The sequence below is a fragment of the Macrosteles quadrilineatus genome, unplaced genomic scaffold (assembly GCF_028750875.1).
Source record: "Macrosteles quadrilineatus isolate MER2022 unplaced genomic scaffold, UCM_ALF_1.0 Scaffold_8__2_contigs__length_117827958, whole genome shotgun sequence".
NCBI classification, from domain to species: Eukaryota; Metazoa; Arthropoda; class Insecta; order Hemiptera; family Cicadellidae; genus Macrosteles; species Macrosteles quadrilineatus.
This window is the reverse complement of record NW_026542601.1, coordinates 6,902,329-6,909,331: the sequence shown is the minus strand read 5'-3', so window position 1 is coordinate 6,909,331 and position 7,003 is coordinate 6,902,329.

The following is a 7,003-nucleotide window of genomic DNA, read 5'->3' as shown; positions in this document are numbered from 1 at the left end:
TATTGGAACCCTCATCAAAAATATCTTGTTAAAGAACTGGAGAGCATTCAAAGAAGATTAATGAGAATGGTCGGGGTCCCAATTAAAGACATTTCTTGGGATCTGGGCCGAATCCGGTCACTTGTGGGCCGTAGATTTTCTGGCAACACTAAGATCCTCAATAGCAAGGTTGACTGTCCTGTCTGGCATCCTGCGCCTGGTCTAAGTCACCATGCATCCATCCACCTTATATATATCCATCCACATGCATCTTTCCTGGGACTTTCCTGGCATATTCCCGTTACAACAATTAATTTAATTTTTTTGGGGGTTTTGATCGAGGGACAGGAGTATCTTTGGCATATCCCTAGAATATCCACGATATCCTTTTTTCATAATTTATTTGTAAAATCCACTAATGAGGATATCCTGGGGACTTCCTATGGATATTCTCGGTAGGCTACCTATATTAAAACATATTTTATAGTATTGGATGTATTTTTTCAAGTGACAAGTGCTTGAGAAACGTTATTTAAAAGGATTTCAATACTATTTATAATTAAAATAACTAATAACGTTACTAATGATTAATACAAATTAATCATGTTTTCCGATCATATCCATAGGACATCCTTTGGAGATCCATAGGATATCCCCGTGGGGCATAAAAACTATCAAACTCTAATTTTTTACCATTTTATTATAATAATAATAATAATAATAATAATAATACACCTGCTTACAATAATGGTAACTAGAGGTCGTCCAGTGGTCGAAACTCGACCAAAAATGTGCAATGTGCGGACTTCTCTATTTTCACACCACACTGTGAATAAAACATGTGATTGGAGTTTCTTCAATTTGTTTTTTATTTTCTGTTTATATTTCGTTGTTATTTCGTCACCAGCATGGCAACCCATAAGATCCATGTTAATTTTTTCAAAATTGTAAATTCATTTTCTGTGCTTGTTTTTGAGCCTATTTTAATTTGTAAAGGAATTCTGCACACCTACAGGAAAATAGCTTTCTAACTGTATGCGTAGATTTTCCCTACGATGCACGAGAAAAAAGGTTTTAAAGAAACATGCTTGCCTATTAATATAGATGGATGGATAATGCAAATATTTTCTTTTTAATTTAAATTCTAACTTATTTGAGAAAATGTATTGGTTGAAAATTTATGGGGAAATATTAATTATACATATAACAATTATAATCTACATTCTTATTACAGTATCCTCTACAACTCCCAGAAAAACAATTTAACAACTTGATGCCTAAACCGAATCATAGTATCAAAAATATTTAAGTATTGCGACCATTTCAGCTGTCGACTCCTCTTTAACCGCTTGAAAACTAGCAATATCAACAATCACAAATAGCTCAGGAGGTAAGGAAAGAGTTCCATAAGTCAAAGGTACCCGGTTCAAAACTTGTTTGGGGCAAAAATATTTTTGTTTCTATTTTTTTCCTAAATATGTTTTTATGTGCTACTAGCAGAGTCCGTCCTTCGTACGGGATTGGCAAATAAGTATAAACTGCTTATTGCATTTATACTCAAGCTTTGCGTTTACAATGGGGGAGGACACAGTTTGATAAAATTTCTTTCTTTTAGCGAATTTCCCTATAGGGAAGTAGCTATTACCGTAGGTCTCATGGTAAGACTTAGGCCCGGGACTGATTTACTTTTTCATTTTGATGTCCCCAGAGGCCAAAAACACAATTCGTTCAAATTTTTATATATGTATATATATATATATATATATATATAGGTATATATATATATATATAGATTTATATATATATATATGTGTCCGTGAACACGATAACTTGAGTAATTTTTATCCGATTTTGATGAAATTTGGTTTGAAGGTGTAAGGCGGGATAAACTTGAATGAGTTCGCGATCCAGCATGATCGGACCATGGGAACAGGGTTTTATGGGGGGTTTTATGGGGTAAAAATTGGTTTTTATCACTTTTGACCCTCAAAACACAACATTTCCCAATTTTTCTCTAAACCTTCTTAAAGAGCTTAAAAAAACAAACAATTCAGTATATCAAAGTGTTTTTGTACGGTTATTGGTTACGGAGAAAACTAAAAAAATGGTAAATTTAAAATTCCCATGTTATTCTTATGGAGAATATTGTAAAATGTTGTAGTTTGCTTGTTTATGGATATATTTTGATCAAACTTGGCAAATTTATTTATTTTGTAGTAAGCTATCAATATTTTACTAAAAACACAATTTATTAGTTTCCTTGTAGCAGCAAACCTAGGTACTCGTTAAACCTACTCGTTTCCTATATGCTTTGTTAAATGTAGTTGAGTAAGGTAGGCATAAAAATTCATGTTTTCTTTCTTCTTTCTTGACATGTTGGTTTTTCATGCCTGCTTTTTTCTTTATCATTTTTTCTACGGTTTTGCTGCTGTATCCATGACTCTTTGCTAATTTTGTGATATGTTCCTTTTCTTCAATAAAGTCTTCGTTACTCATGGGAATGTTGATAAGTCTATCAATATACGAATGGAATGTTGCCATTTTGTGTTGCCAGGGATGATTTGAATTTGCTGGGATGATGAGATTGTTTTCAGTAGGCTTTCTAAAAATTTTAAATTTATGTAAATTGTTTTCTTTGGTTATAGTCAAATCTAAGAAATTGATAGATGAATTTTGAACTTCTAATGTGAATTTAATTGATTTTGAAATCGTGTTCAAGTATTCCAATAGTTGATTTGGTGTATGGTTGTCAATGTTAAATAAGCATATGATGTCATCAACATACCTGTACCAATATATGATATCCTTCAGCATTGGGTTGACATTGTTAATGATTTTTTCGTTTTCTATATGCTGCATGTAAATGTTGGCTAATAAACCAGATAGTGGTGAAGATAGTGGGGCTTATCAATTAAAATTTTTGAGTTTCCCCCAAAATCCCCCATTTTGGGTTTGGAAACTTATGAGAATTTAAACATATAGACTCATATATATATACGTCCGTGAACGCGATAACTTGAGTAATTTTTGTCCGATTTTGATGAAATTTGGTTTAAAGGTGTAAAGCGGGATAAACTTGAATGAGTTCGCGAACCAGCACGATCGGACCATGGGAACGGGGCTTTACGGGGGGTTTTATGGGGTAAAAATTGGTTTTTCTCACTTTTGACCCTCAAGACACAAAATTTCCCGATTTCTCTTTAGACCTTTTTAAAGAGCTTAAAAAAACAAATAATTTAGTATGTAAAAGTATTTTTGTTCGATTATTAGTAACGGAGAAAATTTAAAAAATTCTAAATTTAAAATTCCCATGTTATTCTTATGGAGAATATTGTCAAATGTTGTAGTTTGCTTGTTTATGGATACATTTTGATCAAACTTGGCAAATTTATTTATTTTGTACTAAGCTATCAATATTTTACTCAAAAACACACTTAATTAGTTTCCTTGTAGCAGCAAACCTAGGTACTCGTTAAACCTAATGTTATTAAAATATATTTAACTGAAAATCAATTCAGACAAATGGAAATTCGCTTAGTCGGCAGGTTTGCTGCGGCGGGGGTATTTATGGTATACTATAGTATACCGTAAATAATCTATGGCTATAGTAATACCATCTACCATAGCCATAATGTTCTACCCCTTCAGCCAAACAATTAGAGAAAAATAAATTATTAAAGATTCCCAAAATATCACAAATTATTCATGAAATTAAAAACATAAACATTACTGTAACTTAACAGTGCGTCATCCGCAAAGAACCAACATTGTCCTCTTTTGCATACTGACCCGTTGCAAGGCATGGGTATAGCTGCTTTTAAATTGTAATGCTTGATATGACTTAGCCTGTTGTACAATATGTATTTAATGGCAAAATAAAATGATTTATGATTTATGCTAGTCTATGATAAAACATACTTAGATAAGAAAATATCTGACAGCAATATTTTACAGGGGTGAGAATGGGTTTATGCTTGCGTTATACAGCGTCACAGGGGTAAGTGGGGAGGAGGTCGAGGAGGAAAGTGTTTATAGAAAAAAAGTGGTACGTAATAGGTTATGTGACCCCTTTTATATTGTAAATTTTGAGTCACTTAGACTAAAGAATTCAATAATCCTTTATAAAACCTTTCTCTTGTACAAAATTAATTGTAAAAACACAACACTGAAATTACCACCTAAAAAATCTATTATTGATGCCATATTAAATTTATAACTTTTATATCTAGTAGGAAGCAGCCATAATGAATTAGTGTACACTGTACCATAGATAAAACATGACCACAGACAATATAATACTTTAATGTTTCCATTGTCTGTGACATGACTGTACACATCAGTAGTACATCAACGCTGCCTGGCAAATGAAACCACTGCCTGCTTAGCAAACATGAGGAAAAAAACTTGTTTACTTTCCCTTTTCATTTAAATGTAAATTGCGAAAGTATAGTATTGTTTGTGTTGTGTTTTATATTTAGTGTTTACAGTTTATTACTTTATTTTATTTTCGCCTTAACAATTGCCATCTTGGGGTCATTTTTTTACCAAATTATTCTATTGTGATTAGCCCAATTTTACCGCGCTCTAACTTATTTCCTAATGCATATGATAGTGATAGTGATTGTTCAGTGAGAATAGTGAGATGGTTTACACTTATGCCGCAGTTAGCCTATGTGATGTTATGTTGAAATTAAAAATAGCCTAACACCAATTCGTATAGCCTATAAGGATATCAGGAACATTCTCAGGCCTTTCTATTTCATAGTGAAGGTAAGTTTTTCGTCCATTCCCTCTCGTTAAGATGAACCGAGAAAATTAAATCAGCAAAAGTCTGATAAACTTGGGCTAAGTTATGTTAGGTATCACACTCAATTTCGCATTATCGAACATAAAATTATTGATTCTATTCTCCATTATAAATACTACATAATTTGCCTTCAGGATTCATTAATTGAAGTAGCCTAAAATGAGGTTACTACTTACCCGGTTATCAATCAATCCTAGCCTATATTTGTCGTAGATGACTACAGGCCAAATTTTTGAGGCTATCCCCATTTTAAAATCTTTCTCTTCAGTCGTCATTTACAGTATATTTTGTACCTAGGGTTGAAAATGAGGTTTTGCCGGCTCGAGATAGTTTATAAGTTCGAGACAAAGTCGAAAACTTAAAACGATAGAGCGTTGCAAAACCATTTCGGTCCGTTGCACGAACACTATTTTTCACCACACTATACCCTAAACTTATGAGGCCTATCACTATTCACCACAATAATAATACACTTTGATAGTCAACACAACTACGACTTTAAGGTTATGTGAAGAATTAATTTGAGGAATTATCAGCAAAAATAATAATAAATAGTTGCTGGGCAGCGGTGACAATAAAACAATTCTATTGCAACGATTGTTGGATAACGATTGTTTATTTACCTTAACTTAATATGCATTCATGTGTTGAAAGTAAGCGGGCAGCTGATTTTGCGGCCCTAGGGATGTAAAAACCTGCTCGATCGAAGTTTATAAGTTTGTTTTTAGCCTCGTTAGACAATGTAGAATGTTAATTTAAAATTTTCTTTCAATATATCTAACGTTTCATCGATTGGCACGAAACTGCAGTAGTGACAAACTACGCAAGGACCATATTGGCAGAGGTAAATGAAACCATTATTATTGTTGCTGTATGGTCCAGAGGCTACCCATCATGAAATTGAAGATTTACCTTTTGAACTATTTGCCATTTTTACCATTTACCATCCGGTGTCTTCTCCACAATCCAGGGATCGGGGGCCTATTCATGTCTCATGTGTTGGAAGGTGTGCTCTTTGACGAAGTCGGTGACTGTGTATTATGGCCTATCTGTTAAGTATTGCCTCAGTTTGCTTTGAAGGTGACATGTTTTTTGATTGTTTTGAGTTGTGGTGGTAATAAATTGAAGAAGTAGGAGCCAGAATAGTGAGGGCTATTGTTGAATTCCTGCAATCGATGTTGTGGCAAGTCTATGTTATGTGTTGCGGAGGTTGTATGAATGTTGTTCTGATCTTAGGGTAGGTATTGATTTTTTGCGAGTGTGATGGATTCCAACAGGTACAGGGAAATGACTGTAAGGATTTTGTGGTCCCTGGAAATAAGCTTGCAGTGTTCATGCGATTGCAGTTGAAAGATTGTCCTTATGGTCTTCTTTTGTATGGTGAGGATGCATTCCATGTTTGTTTACGTATAGTTTGTTAGAATGTGGAGGATGTTAGATTAAGCGTGCTTAAGCCCAACTACTTTTAACTTATGAATTGTAAAATTATTAAATAAGTTTATGATTAATTTGAGGAGTAGAATAAAATATATCAATGCATTTTATAGTTAATAATTTGTGTATGTATAACAAATAGTTTACAAAATTCAATACTGTTAACAATACATCAACTTAGGCCTACTAAACACCTTTAATTCTGGGCAGCTACCATATTGCACTTTGATTAATGTTTCATATTTTTTTTCTATTTATAACTTTATATTCATTATGACACTAAAATCACACAGTAGGTTAATTTATAATCTCAAAGAAGAAACATATAAGATGCACCGGTACCGGTACTTAAAGAAGTAGGAATAAATGTTAAAATAAATGGTATCAGCAATCTGACACATACTTTCTCCCATTAGCTTGTCAATGACTCATATCATGGGCAAGCGGTAGAAGTAGTTAGCCTACCTATGGTTTTTTTTTTTTTTAAATCACTAAAGTTACAATAACTTTTGGAACATAATATTTACATTATTTTGGGTTGTACCATTTTGATTAGAGTTAAAAGGACCATGACATACTAAATTTTAACCAAAACTGTTCAGGCCGTTGCTGTAAAAATCCAACTTTTCTGTTATGTTAGGTTTTTATGGGAAAATCTCCATTAACAAATTATACAAATTTCAGAAAAAATAAAAACACCTGATGATACCATAGATTAAATACGCACATACCAAATTTCATCATAATCGGACCACAGGTGTAGTCTGTAGCTCTGGACACAAC